This window comes from Vicugna pacos, chromosome 12, assembly GCF_048564905.1.
Source record: "Vicugna pacos chromosome 12, VicPac4, whole genome shotgun sequence".
NCBI lineage: Eukaryota > Metazoa > Chordata > Mammalia > Artiodactyla > Camelidae > Vicugna > Vicugna pacos.
The window spans coordinates 28,413,532-28,426,283 of record NC_132998.1 but is presented as its reverse complement, the minus strand read 5'-3'; the positions used below and the strand labels follow the sequence as shown (position 1 = coordinate 28,426,283).

Sequence of the window (12,752 nt, the reverse complement as noted above, 5' to 3'; positions counted from 1 at the left end):
AGACTCGGTCTGTCAGGTCCAATTAGAGGAGGGCGGACAAATTTGGAGCTGAGCCTTCAACTTCTGCAGCAGGGCGAGAATCGTGCCTCAGGAAAAGCTTCTGGAAGTAAAGAACCCCATTCTTCTCCCCCGTGCTTGTTATATTCTGCTTCTATGAGGTAGCTGGGGCCGGGATGATTTTTGTCAAGAAATGGGTGCTCAGTCCTCCGAAGCTCCTTACTTCAGTTGGAGGGAAGAGGGTTTTTCATAGTTCTTACTGTTGGCTTGCTTGAGTGAACAGCTCAGAATCTGAGGTTCCAACATGCTCATCGTGAAAAGCAAGTGTGGATGTTTATTGCCATTAGAAGGAAGTGAAAGGCCAAAGTGTCTTCCCTCTGTTTCTGTGGTCCTCCCACTTCTGTCCTGACTTCCCTCTCTGTGAAGTCACTCAGCCTCGACCACGGACATCCAGGAGCCTGCTTCTCCCATCAGAACTTCTCATCAGCGATTGCATCCTGCTTCCTCACGCTTAGGGACTTGGGTCCTGCTCCCAGGGCTGCTGAGCTCCTTTACCTTCTCCTGGAGGAACAACCTCCAACTTGATGAGACGGAGGATCACCTGGCAGTCACTGCGATGTGTTAATAGTTTTGAGATATTAGTACTACATCTACCTATGTATACATCTGTCCATGTATATTTTAAGCATAACTACGTCAGCTGTTTAACAAAGTGTCTGGAAGAAAAGATTGATAATTGAGAAAATTCTGTTCCTGTTTGTTTTTGGTGTGGTTTTTCAGACTTTTATAAAGCTGGTTATTATTTGATTTAGTGGCTAAACATCAGAGAGTTAACTAGAAACCAATCATGTAAAGGAGCGCTGTACGGGATTTTGGGCTTCAGCAAGAGCCAGGGCAGTTATTTGGAGGAAGATTGGGCCTTATAATAGAGGGTCTTTCTTGATTCTGCTAAGGACCCACTGTACCCCATTCTGCCCGATACTTACAGGATGTGGTGGCTTCTGCTGCCATTAGGGATACGGGAGCAGGGGCCTTGGCGTTGTGATGAATGGCTTGGGCACTGAGCTGTCTCAGGGGGCCGGTTACCCCCTCTCTTTGGGGTCACCCTCAGAGAATACAAGGCATTTTGATGCTGTGGCACTTTGTCATTTGGACCTGAGGATATTCGTCTTGGCTTATAAAAGAAAGCATCAAACTTGCAGCCAATTGAGAGGGAGGGAGAGGGAGAGAGAAGGAATACATCCCTTTCAGGGATTTGGGCTTTAAGATGAGGCATAGGGATGGGAGGAGGCCAGTAGATCTGTGAAGGGAGTCAGGGATCGTCATCATCATCAACATTATCATGTCCTATTTTGTCCAGTGTAAAAAGGCTCTGATTCTGAGGTGCACCTCGATTTCAGAGAAGTTAAAAAACAAAAACATGTGCACATTAGAATCATGACCAGCAATGTATTCGGTGCTTTCATCTCATGTGAACTTCCTGATGACCTTAAAAAGTAAATTCTCTTGCTCCCATCTTACTGGCGAGAAAACTGGGGCACAGAGGGGTTAAGACTCTGGCAGAAGAATGAACGCTCAGCTGGCCAGCGGAGGAGCCCAGGTTGAGGCAGGAATTCCATCATCCTTAGAGCTAACATCTTAAGCCACTTTGCTCTACTCCCTGGCAATGAAGTCCGTGGTGTTTGAATACTCTGATGTCAGCATTTGGACCCAGCTGTGTCAGACATGTTAACTCTGCCCCATGACTTTTAGTAAGTAACTTAAACGTCATCGACGTATTTTCACGTTCTTACTCTTACTAAGGGATGGACCCAGAGTCGTGAAATAACTGCTTTCTGTGTGTTTCGTGTCGGCTCTACTCCCCCTCCTCTCCTACATGGGGTAGATCTCTATTGATAACACTCGGAGTAATAAACATTTACCTGCTCTATCAGTCTAGAGAGTCTATCAGTTACTGACTGTGTGACTCCTTTGCAAATACCTCTCTGCATTTGTTTTCTCATCTGTAAAATGGGAATGGTAACAAGGAAGGGAAGGTTAAACAACATTTACTAAAGTGCCTGGCATTCAGCATGGCATATAATAGAACCTCAAAATATGTTCTGCTTGTTCCTGGCCCCTTCACCCCGGATCACCCAGTAGGTGGCTGTGCGCCCTGAACCAGGACCTTTTCTAACACACCTGGCCACGTCTCATATAAACAGACAAGCAAGTGGTTCTCACATCCTCTTGTAGCTAGAATCATTTGCAAACACCTTCCTATTGTTTTACAGCTTTTGAATTTGCCTGCACGAATAGAGGCTGCCTGGCTGACACCGAAGGAATTTTAATATCTAAACCCAGGGTTTAGTATTTAAACCCTGGATGTGCCTGCTGCATCCCAAGGGGCCAGACCTTCTTGCTGATCATGGCAACAAGGATCTTGTGCATAACTTCCTTACTTTTTGAAGCAAGATGGGACCCCGTCTCTCCATATTGTCACAAAGCTTTTTTCTTTTTTAAGTAAGTCTCAAAATGTGAGACATTTCCCTGGGGAAATTTGCTGTAGTACCTCAGGTGCTTTCTTTCCCCTCTTTGGGTTCATTCCCATCCCACTGCATGTCTTTGGAGGGACTATGAACTTCGGAGTGAGGTTCAGCACTGCATCTTGGATTCCCTAGCGGGGAGGCAGGGAAGGGGAGAAATGGGAGCGTGGGCATGCGTAATAGGATACAGCTGAGCTTTTCCCTCTGACTGTGTTTCAAGACAATAACATTCGAGGTGCAGCCTACCTTCCCCTGAAGCCCCAGTGTGCCTTCTCTGCCCCTGTCCTGAGCCCCTCTCCCCGACATTCATTTTCCGATCTCCTCTGGCACCTGCTTTTATCTGACTCACCCCTGCACCACTTCTTGATGGCAGCAACATAAGTTACAGTTAAGCAACATATTGTCCTGACACATGCAGAAATTAAGCGCTCTAATTTTTTCAAAGATCTGTTGGGGAAAAATATCCACATTAGTGGCTGCAGATAATTCTGGGGTCTTCTTTGGGGACATTCCAACTTTTTATTTAGAACTCTTCTGGCTTTCCAATAGCACCTTTAACACTAAGACTTGATTTGTATCTAGTATTGTATTAAAGTCGTCATTTTTAAGTTGAGAAAAATGATAATGTGGAAGACGGCATAAAAGCCACTCTAACAATTGTTTTCATTTTTCTAAAAATTAAAGTGTAGTCAGTTTACAGTGTTGGATAAATTTCTGGTGTACAGAATTGTGATTCAGTTTTATATATATATATATATTCTTTTTCATTATAGGTTATTACAAGCTCTTGAATATAGTTCCCTGTGCTATACAGTAGGACCTTGTTTATCTATTCTGTATATACTAGTTTGTATCTGCTATTTCCAAACTCCTAATTTACCCCACCCCCATTCCCCTTTGGTAACCATAAGTTTGTTTTCTATGTCTGTAAGTCTTTCTGTTTTGTAAATAAGTTCATTTATGTCTTTCTTTAGAGTTCAAATATAAGTGATATCATATGATATTTGCATTTCTCTGACTTCACTTAGGTTTGATGATCTCCAGGTCCATCCATGTTGCTGCCAATGGCATTATTTCATTCCTTTTTGTGGCTGAGTAGTATTCCAATGTGTGTGTGTGCACACGTGCGCACACATACACATGCCACAACTTCTTTATCCAATGATCTGTCGATGGACATTTAGGTTGCTTCCATGTGTTGTCTATTGTAAATAGTGCTGCTATGAACATTGGGGTGCATGTTTGAATTGAAGTTTCCTCTAGATATATGTCCAAGAGTGGGATTGCTGGATCATAGGGTAACTATTTTTCGTTTTTTAAGGAATTTCCGTACTGTCCTCCATAGTGGCTGCACCAATTTGCAATCCCACCAACAGTGTAGGAGGGTTACTTTTTCTCCACCCCTTTCCAGCTTTTATTATTTGTGGACTTTTTAATGATGGCCATTCTGACTGGTGTGAGGTGATACCTCATCGTACTTTTGATTTGCATTTCTCTGATAATTAGCGACATTGAGCATCTTTTCATGTGCCTATTGGCCATCTGTGTGTCTTCATTGGGGAAATGTCTGTTGAGGTTGTTGTCATCTTTATACGTAAGTATATATTTCCATAGCCAAGATCCTGGTCCTTATACTATTATGAATTCTGCTGCTTTAACTTAAACTCCGTTTCCATATCTTCACGATATTACTTTTAATAACAGTATCATTTTTTGAGCAGTGAATATACTGTGATTTGTTAATGACATACCTAAGTGGACTGTGATTTATGAGATTATTCCTCTGATCTTGGACATCTTAGAGTGTTTACAATTTGGGGCCATTGGAAGAGAAATATATAGTGAACATCTTTGTGCATTAATCTTTTAGCTTCTGTTGAATTATTCCCGTGGTGTAATTTCCCAAGAGGGAAATTGCTGGAGTTGAAGGCTGTAAGTATCTTCACAGTTCCAGTGACATAGGGCATATGGGGATATTTTTAAAATCAGTGTTCTCTCTGCTAGCATCTTGTGCCAGAAAAATGTCAGGAGAAAATAATACAAATGAACAATTAAAAAGATAATTTCCATGTTTAACTCATCCAGACATATGGAAATGAAAATATGGGTGTGTGTCGATGGGTGGCTGGCTGCCTTGGAAGGCTCCAGCTCTTTATTACTGTCAGCATGTCTTTCCCTGTGGGACGCAGTCTCTTTCTAGCTGTCTCTGGCCTCTGGAGAAAAGGTACTCATGCCATCTGTTCACACCCCGTCTTGAGTGTCCTGCACCTGCCTCACGCTTGTTTTGAGCAAAATGGTTAGATATCCATTGTACCTCACCAAGTCCTTCTGTTTATCAACAGCATCATAGTTCCTCTCTGATCTGTGAAATAACCTAATGTCCACAGATTAACATGTGTATATCATGTGCACAACTGTGAATTTGAGGTTGGAATAGAAGAGGATTTTGAGGGGCTCTATTAGGGGATAATTAGAGAAAGTACCAGACATCAGGAGTGGTCAGCTAACTATAGCTTATTGAGCACTTACCTCGGGCCGGGTGCTGTTCCAAACACTTGATGTGGATGAGTTCATTTAGTCCTCACCACGCCCCTACTGCATGGGCATATCATTACCCACATTGTGCCGATGAGGTGACTGAAGCCAGGAGATTGAGGATCTTGTCAAGGAACTCATGTGTGTTTGTTTGCTAGAGCTGCCATAACTAAGCACCACGGTGTGTCCCTCTGCGTCCTCTCCTCTCCTATCAGGACCCCAGTCATTGGATTTAGGACCCATTCTCATCCAGGATGACCTCTCTTAATTTAATAACATCTGCATAAACCCTATATCCAAGTAAGGCTCCGTCCTGCAGTTCTCAGAGGACATGAATTTAGGGGGACACTATTCAGTCTATGACACTATGGTCTTAGCCAGAGCCCCTCCCTGCGTTCTCAGACAGGGTAGAGAAAAGGGGAAGAAGGCAGAAGCCCAGGCAGGACCATGTTTTGCCCAGGTGGCTTTGAGAGAGAGAGACAGGACAGGTGACAATTCCCTTGGGCCTTCGAGATGGCTGCATGGTGGGGACTGAGTGGAGCTCTGTGAGAGAGATGGGGTTGCCTGGTACAGCCAGACTGTTTCAGCATGAAATGATCCTGCCTGGAGCCAATCAGCTTTGGCTACTCAACTGGAGAGGGTAGGTTTGGGGTTAGGGGCCCGTAACGCTTGAGTAGCTTGACTAAAGGTTCCGTAGAATATTTGCCTTCTCAAGCAGCCGAGTTATTCCTTATACCACGTTTCTGAAGCTGTAGGGGAACCCCAGAGGCAGACGTAAATGTCTCCAGGTCGTAAAATCAGACTTGGAGCACTAGCCACAGGGAAGAAAGTATTTTGGCATATTATCTGCATCACCGCAAAATAAATTTTAAGCGTTCCAAGGAAACTGCAGGGGAGAGTGTAGCAATTCTCCAGCAGGCAAGGAAAGGTAAATGAAAATTAACTGTACAATGCCCGTAATTACTCATTCGAGGTGTGTGGAATGTAATTAACACGATCCGGACTGCTGTGCTGTCTCTCGTTTTATGTAGGTGAACATAAAAGGTAATTTATAAGGGCTTTCCTAGGATAGCCGCCAGTTTAATTCCTTAAACTGTGCGTTTCCACAGGCTCTTAGCTTTCTCAACAATAAAATTCATCCACTGCTGTAAGGGTTTTTGGGAACAGAATTTGTGCTGAGGTTTGGGGCGGGGGCTGCTTTTCCTTCACCCGAGATGCTCAGTCCACTCCACCGTTAGACTAGCCCGAAGGTGCCAATTCCTGTAAATTCTGTTAATGTGTTTTCATGCAATTGAGTGTGACAGTTGTATACAAAAGAAGCTTCTAAAAAACTTAAAGTTACAAATCTAGCAAGCTAGCCTTTAAAGTTGAGACTCTTACACTTTGATTTATAAATCTAGTAAATTTCTACAGTTATATTTATGTACACTGATCAATAGTTGACCCTTGAACCAACTTAACCTCCTTTTAACATTTTTAGTTGCATTTAAAATATCTTATATTTAATTTCTTTTTTGAGTACTTCACATGTCTGATTAACAAGTACTTTAATGTAAGTCAAATACTTCAAGCTTAGATACCTAAAGTTTCTGAAATGCTCCAACATTATATGTAAACTTAGAAGGTTTCAACTTAAAATCTTGAGTCACATAAATTAGTTAGTTGAATTCTTCATATTGGTATGGCAAGGTAGATCCTTCTACTCAACTAGGTTAGCATCTTGAAAATATTAATCTTATGGGTTTTTGAAAAAATTTATGTACTTATTTTTTAAAATAGCCTTAATGAAATATAGTTTATATATAAAATTCCCTTATTTTAAGTGTAGAAGTCAGTGAGTTTTAGTATGTTTACAGAGCTCTACAACCATCATCACAATCTAATTTTAGAGCATTTCCATCGTCCTGAAAAGAATTTCTGTGTCTGTTTACTGTCCCTCGCCACTCCCACTCCCAGCCTTAGACAACCACTAGCCTGTTTTCTGTGTCTATATATTTGTCTGTTTTGGACATTTTTGGTACTTAATTTGAAGTCATACTAGGTTTGTAAGAAAACAACTTTGACATCTCAAACAATGTTGGTGTCCCCTTCTCCAGCAGTTTTTTGGGTTTCTCCCTCATTGGCTTGAGGTTTCTTTGTGAGCTAACCGTTGGCAGGGGAGCTGAGTTCTGCCTCCAACTGGGGTGGGGGGGCTCTCACAGCCCATGATCCAGACTCAAGTCACTTACTACCTAATTCAGATGTCTCTCCATGGACGACCAAACCCCACCAGGTGGCTTGATTCCATTCAGATTCCCTGCCTGCCCACCGGGCTCCCTGCTCTAGGACCTACTTAAAGGGAGAGCTGACTGAAGACTTCTCGTGGTGGTGTCTGGCTCGAGGCCACCATCTGGTTCTGAGGTCATACCCTGTGACCACCTACCATCTTCACAGTGCCCGCTTGGAGGCCCTTAGCCAACGCACTCATCCTGCTGCCTCTTGGCCCTTCTCAGGTTCACATTCCAGGGACCAGCAAGACGGCTTAGAAAGCAAAACCCCAGCAGGGATTCAACACTCGTGTTCGTAGCAGCGTTACTCACCATAGCCAAAAGGTGGAGCCAACCCAAGTGTCCATCAACAGATGATGGATAAACAAAATGTAGACAGATGTATAGTGGAATAGCACTCAGCCTTTGAAAGGAGATTTTGACACATGATCTACCATGTGTGAACCTTGAAGACATCATGCTCAATGAAATAATTCAGACACAAAAGGACAAACATTGTATGATTCCACTTACATGAAGTACCTAGAAATGGTCACATTCATAGAAGCAGAGGATAGGATGGTGCTCGCTGGAAGGGTGAAAGGCAGGAAGGAGCTAGGTCATGGGGCCTCCTAGGCCAGGAACGGACTGGGATTTTGTTCTAAGGTGGTGGGAGGATTTTGGAGTAGAGAGGATGCTGTGACCTGATTTATATTTGGAGAAGATTATTCTGGCCATTAACAGGGAATAGAGTAGGGAGGTCAAGGTGGCAGCAGGGGGGCCAATTAAGAGGATTTGTCCTAGCGCAGGGGGCAGTGATGGTGCTTGGACTGTTGCAGAAAAATGTGTTACAGCTCAGTTGTGACAGCAACCTGAATCTGGGCGAGAGACCAAGCAGCACTCAGAGAGTTGGAGAACTCAGGTTTATTATGCCAGCAGACCCAGAGGAGTTAACACGCCAAGCTCTGGACCCCCTCTGTAGGTTTACACAGGCCTTTTATAGGTTGCCAGTTTTACACTTTGCAACATCATATGCAAATAAAGTATAACAGAAGTTGACCAACCAGAAACAAGCTTTGTAGAAATAGACCAATCAGGAGTGAGAGAAATAACAAATCAGGAGTGAGCTCCATGCAAATGAAGTACTACAAATGGACCAATCAGAAGTTAGGGAAGTGGACCAATCAGAAGTGAGAGTAATAACCAATCAGGAGTGAAGGAAATAACCAATCAGAAATGAGCTCAGGGAACCAATAGAATTTTAGGTGTAAGTTAGCCGCTTTAGAGGCAAAAAGTGAGATAGAGCCTCTGGGCGAGGGAACTGGACGGTGCTGGGAGGAGAGTAATGGCCCTACCTGGGGGTCCTGCCAGTCTTTTTATGGGGCTTCCCGCCTCAGGACCTGGTGGTGAGGAGCTGATGGCAGGGAGAGGGATGATGGCGGGTGAGGGAGGGGAATTAAGAATGACTCCTGGCGTCTGGTCTGCCCAGCCGGGTGCATAGGGGTGGTGTCTGCTATGGTGGGAAACACTGGGGAGGGAATTTTAGGAATGGAAGTCATGAATTCTCTTTATCAGTGTTTAATGTGTTCGGCTCATTTGCAACCTCAAGTGGAACTTCAACCTCAAGGCACTCTTATCCCTGACCTGACTCTCAAGGTATCTAAGTCAGGGAGTTTTTGGAGGGAAGGGGATATAGCTCAGTGGTAGAGCATGTGCTTAGCATGCATGAGGTCCTGAGTTCAACCCCCAGTACCTCCACTAAAAAAAGAAAAGGAAAAAAAAAAGGAGAGTGGTGGTACCAAGGGTGATGCTGAACTCAAAAGAATGTGAGAAATCTTTGAAGGCGGCAGAGTTGCCCACTCTGAGATTTCCTCACCCAGTTCCCTCCTGATGGAATTTGACGCCAGAGCCCTGGGTGACTGAGACAAAAGGGCTTTGATCTGAGAACTACCCCCATGGCCCTTGCTAGCAGGGGAGGTCTCCTGCCCTGCTTCCATACAGGGAGGGAGGGCATCCCCATTTATTACTATTATTATTACTATTATTTGTAGATGGTATCTTTCCATATGAAAAACCGTGTCATCTAAAGCAGGATGGCCACCTGTGGTGGCAGATTGTAAACAGAGGAGGAAACTGATGGGACATCTGTTTGTTTCACAGCCAAGTGTTGTTTTTTCTTTCATAGCCTCTCCTGGCCCCATACTCTTCTCTCCCTACTTCCCCCAAACCTGCTTAACTCTCACATGGCTCCTCTGCCCCAACCCTTGCCCCTTCTACCCTGCCCTTCTCCAGGGCTTTTTTAATGTGTGGTTGTCCAGAGAGACCTCCTGCTGCCCTGTGCTTAGAAATTAGGAATTCTGAGTCAGAAGGGACTTAGAGATCACCTGGTTTTACGTTTTAACCTGACCAGGGAGAATTCTGAGGCCCAGGGAAACCATGTTCAAAGGGAGGCTCTTTGCATGGTGGCAGAGCTAAGGGTAGGATCCAGGCCCGGGACTTTTCTCATGGACACTTTTGGGGGCCAGGTCCCAGGCTAGTTTACATTTTCATTTAATCCCCCCACCCAGGATTTAGACAGTTTAACATTGAGTTTCAGAGATGAGGACATTGACCCAACATCCCAAGACTAAACCAGAATTTGAATCCAGTTCTGGTTGACACCCACTCTCCGACCTTCTTATTCCAAAGGGTGCTGTCGGGTGATGCAATTGTCCTGGATTGCCTGGGACTTTCCTGGTTTTAGCACCGGAAGTCCTGAGTTCCAGGAATGTCCTCAGTCCTGGACAAACTAAGACAGTTGGTCACTCTAGCCTCAGTTCTGTGACCTCTGAAGAGGATGGGGAAGAACTGTGACATAGTGACTTTCAGGGCAGGCTGTGGGCCCTGCAGCTAAAAGCAGAATGACCCGTCCTGATGGAAGTAACCCTCTGAGGGAGCTGGGTATCACTCACCCTTGTTCTGACTCGATGAGACTGACTCAGTCACTGTCCTGTTCCAACGACCTTTTGACAGATGGGCTGGACTGGACTGCACCGGGGCACCAGCAAGAATTAGTGCCTTGGAAGTAGACATCTCTGTAACTGCATCGGTGCTCTACACTCAGGGCGTGGGGTGGAGGAGGAGTTATGCCTGGGCTGTTAGCAAATTAGGAGATTTGGAAAGAGTCCAAGGTCCACTGGGTGTCAGCTGTTTTGCTAGCAGAAGGAAGGCATACCCATTTGAACTTGGGTGATTTAGGAGAGATGTGCCTCACTTTGAGTGTCGAGGGATGTGAGAGCACTGATTTTTGCGGTGGGAGCTCTAAGTGTAAAAGCATCTCTTCCTGCCTTTAGCTAAAGCATAAGGTGGTTCTGGAAACAGAAGGTTGAAATTGGCTACTTGCTCTGCCATTTGTTGGGGGTGTGATTTTGGGCAAGTTATTTAATCCCTCTGGGCTTCCCTTTCCTTGATTGTAAAATGGGAATAAGTGATATTATTTCGTATTTCTAATTTATGGGGTTCTCATGAGAATTGAATGAAGCAATGTGAGGAAAGGGCTTAGCATCAGGTCAGGCATCAGGCACTTGCTAAATTCTCAATAAATGGTCGTTCAATGGTCTCAGTAAATGACTGTTACTGACTATTGCTGTATTTTATAAGACCTGAGTTCCGGCCCTGCCTCTGCTGCCAGCTACTCTGAAGACCTAGTGCTTAAGTTCTCTTGAGTTTCTTCTGTAAATGGGAGGAGCTAGACTGTAATCCCTGAGAATTCTAATGTCTTTGGTTTTACAAAATGCATCAAAAGCGAGTTTCCACCCTGGATCCTGCAGCATTTCAGTTTTGTGTCTTCAGATCTGAATTAACAATCCTGCAGTTCCTTCTGCCCCAACCACACTGGCAGGGTCACAGGGAGCCGCTCAGGGAGTGAGACAGGCTTCACTCCTATGCCGCTAGCTGACTTTCTGTCACCTGTTCTTGACTGACTGAAGGGGGAGTGTCCACTTAAAAACACGCTCTTCATCATAACGTGAAGCAACAAATACCAGTGGATTGATTTTAATTTTAACTTTATTGATGTATGTTGGTATAGTGACGGTTCCTGGCTTACGATGATTTGACCCATGATTTTTCAAGTTTACGATGTGGTTGAAACCAGTTCACATTCAGTGGAAACCATACTTTGAATTTTGATCTTTTCCCAGGCTAGTGGTATGTGATACGATGCTCTCTGGTGATGCTGGGAGCAGCAGGGGCCGCAGCTCCCAGTCAGCACGCGATCACCAGGGTAACCCACCAATACACAAACACCCATCCTGTACCCAGACACCATTCTGGCTTTCACTATCAGTATAAATTACATGAGCTATTAAACACTTCATTATAAAATAGGCTTTGTATTAGATGATTTTGCCCACCTCTAGGCTAATATCAGCGTTCTGAGCATGTTTAAGTAGGCTAGGCTAAGTGATGATGGTAGGTTAAGTGTATTAAATGCATTTTCGACTTAATGATATTTTCAATTCATGATGGGTTTTTCAGGACATAACCCCATTGGAAGTCAAGGAAGATCTGTATACACAGCTGTTTCTGGGTCCAAGAAATCATACTGTGAATTGGCCCAATGAGATTCTTACAAAATGGTCTTGCAGTTTATTGATTTTCTTACTGGAAAATCTAACTGGTTCTATCTTGCGCAGGAAAGAATTCAGGAGTGAACCATAGTAAAGCGAAAGCAAATTTAGAGAGATCACGTTCCATAGACAGAATGCCGTCCATCTCAGAGGGATCAGCGGCCCAAGGTGTGGGAGTGGTGAGTTGTTAATGGGCTGGGTAATTTCATATGCCAGTGAGTAGGGGGATTATTCCAGCTGGTTTGGGGAAGAGGCAGGGGTTTCCAGGAATTGGGCCTCTGCCCACTTTTTGGTCTTCTGTGGTCAGCCTGGGAACCGTCATGGCATCGTGGGCATGTCATTTAGCATGCTAATGTATTACAATAAGCGTATAATGAGGCTCAGAGTCTATTGGAAGCCAAATCTTCTGCCATCTTGGACCTCATTGGTTCTAACCAGTTTATGTTGTATCTTCAACAGCTGTGTCATACTTTTAATGGTTGTGCCCTACCCTCTTCCCTCCTGTCTCGATCTGAGTTTAGAAGGGAGAAAACAAGTGTAGCTAAATAAAACTTGTGGTGGTGGGCACACAGCGGAAGGCCACCTTTAAATGTCCTCAGGGATTCCTGTCTTAGGGGTTTTGATCATCAGACCTTTCATTTTCAAAGGAAAAAAATAACAGCAGCCTGATGCCCCTGGCAGTTTCCTTCATACATAGTAGGAAACAATCTGTCTGACGGGTGTAAAGGGAGCCCTGAATCCTGGATCATTCATGAACCTCTGAGTACCTACTGTCTGCCAAGCACCAGAGAAACGACATGAATAAGTGGGAGAGGGTCTTTACCCCCCTTACCTAATGT

At 44.4% G+C, this 12,752-nt stretch overlaps 1 protein-coding gene across 3 annotated transcripts in view; it reads left to right on the top strand.

The window, feature by feature from the left end:
* Window positions 1–12,752, top strand: part of CHST11 (carbohydrate sulfotransferase 11) — a 241,142-nt gene that overhangs the window by 97,390 nt on the left and 131,000 nt on the right. Inside the window, exons 1-2 of one of the 3 annotated variants that reach the window (XM_072973082.1) lie at window positions 8,635–8,709; window positions 8,879–8,959. The exons of the other annotated variants lie outside the window; for them this stretch is intronic. The gene's annotated coding sequence lies outside the window, so the exon portion shown is untranslated. Of the gene's footprint in view, window positions 1–8,634; window positions 8,710–8,878; window positions 8,960–12,752 lie in introns of those variants that run through there. 3 annotated transcript variants of the gene reach the window in all.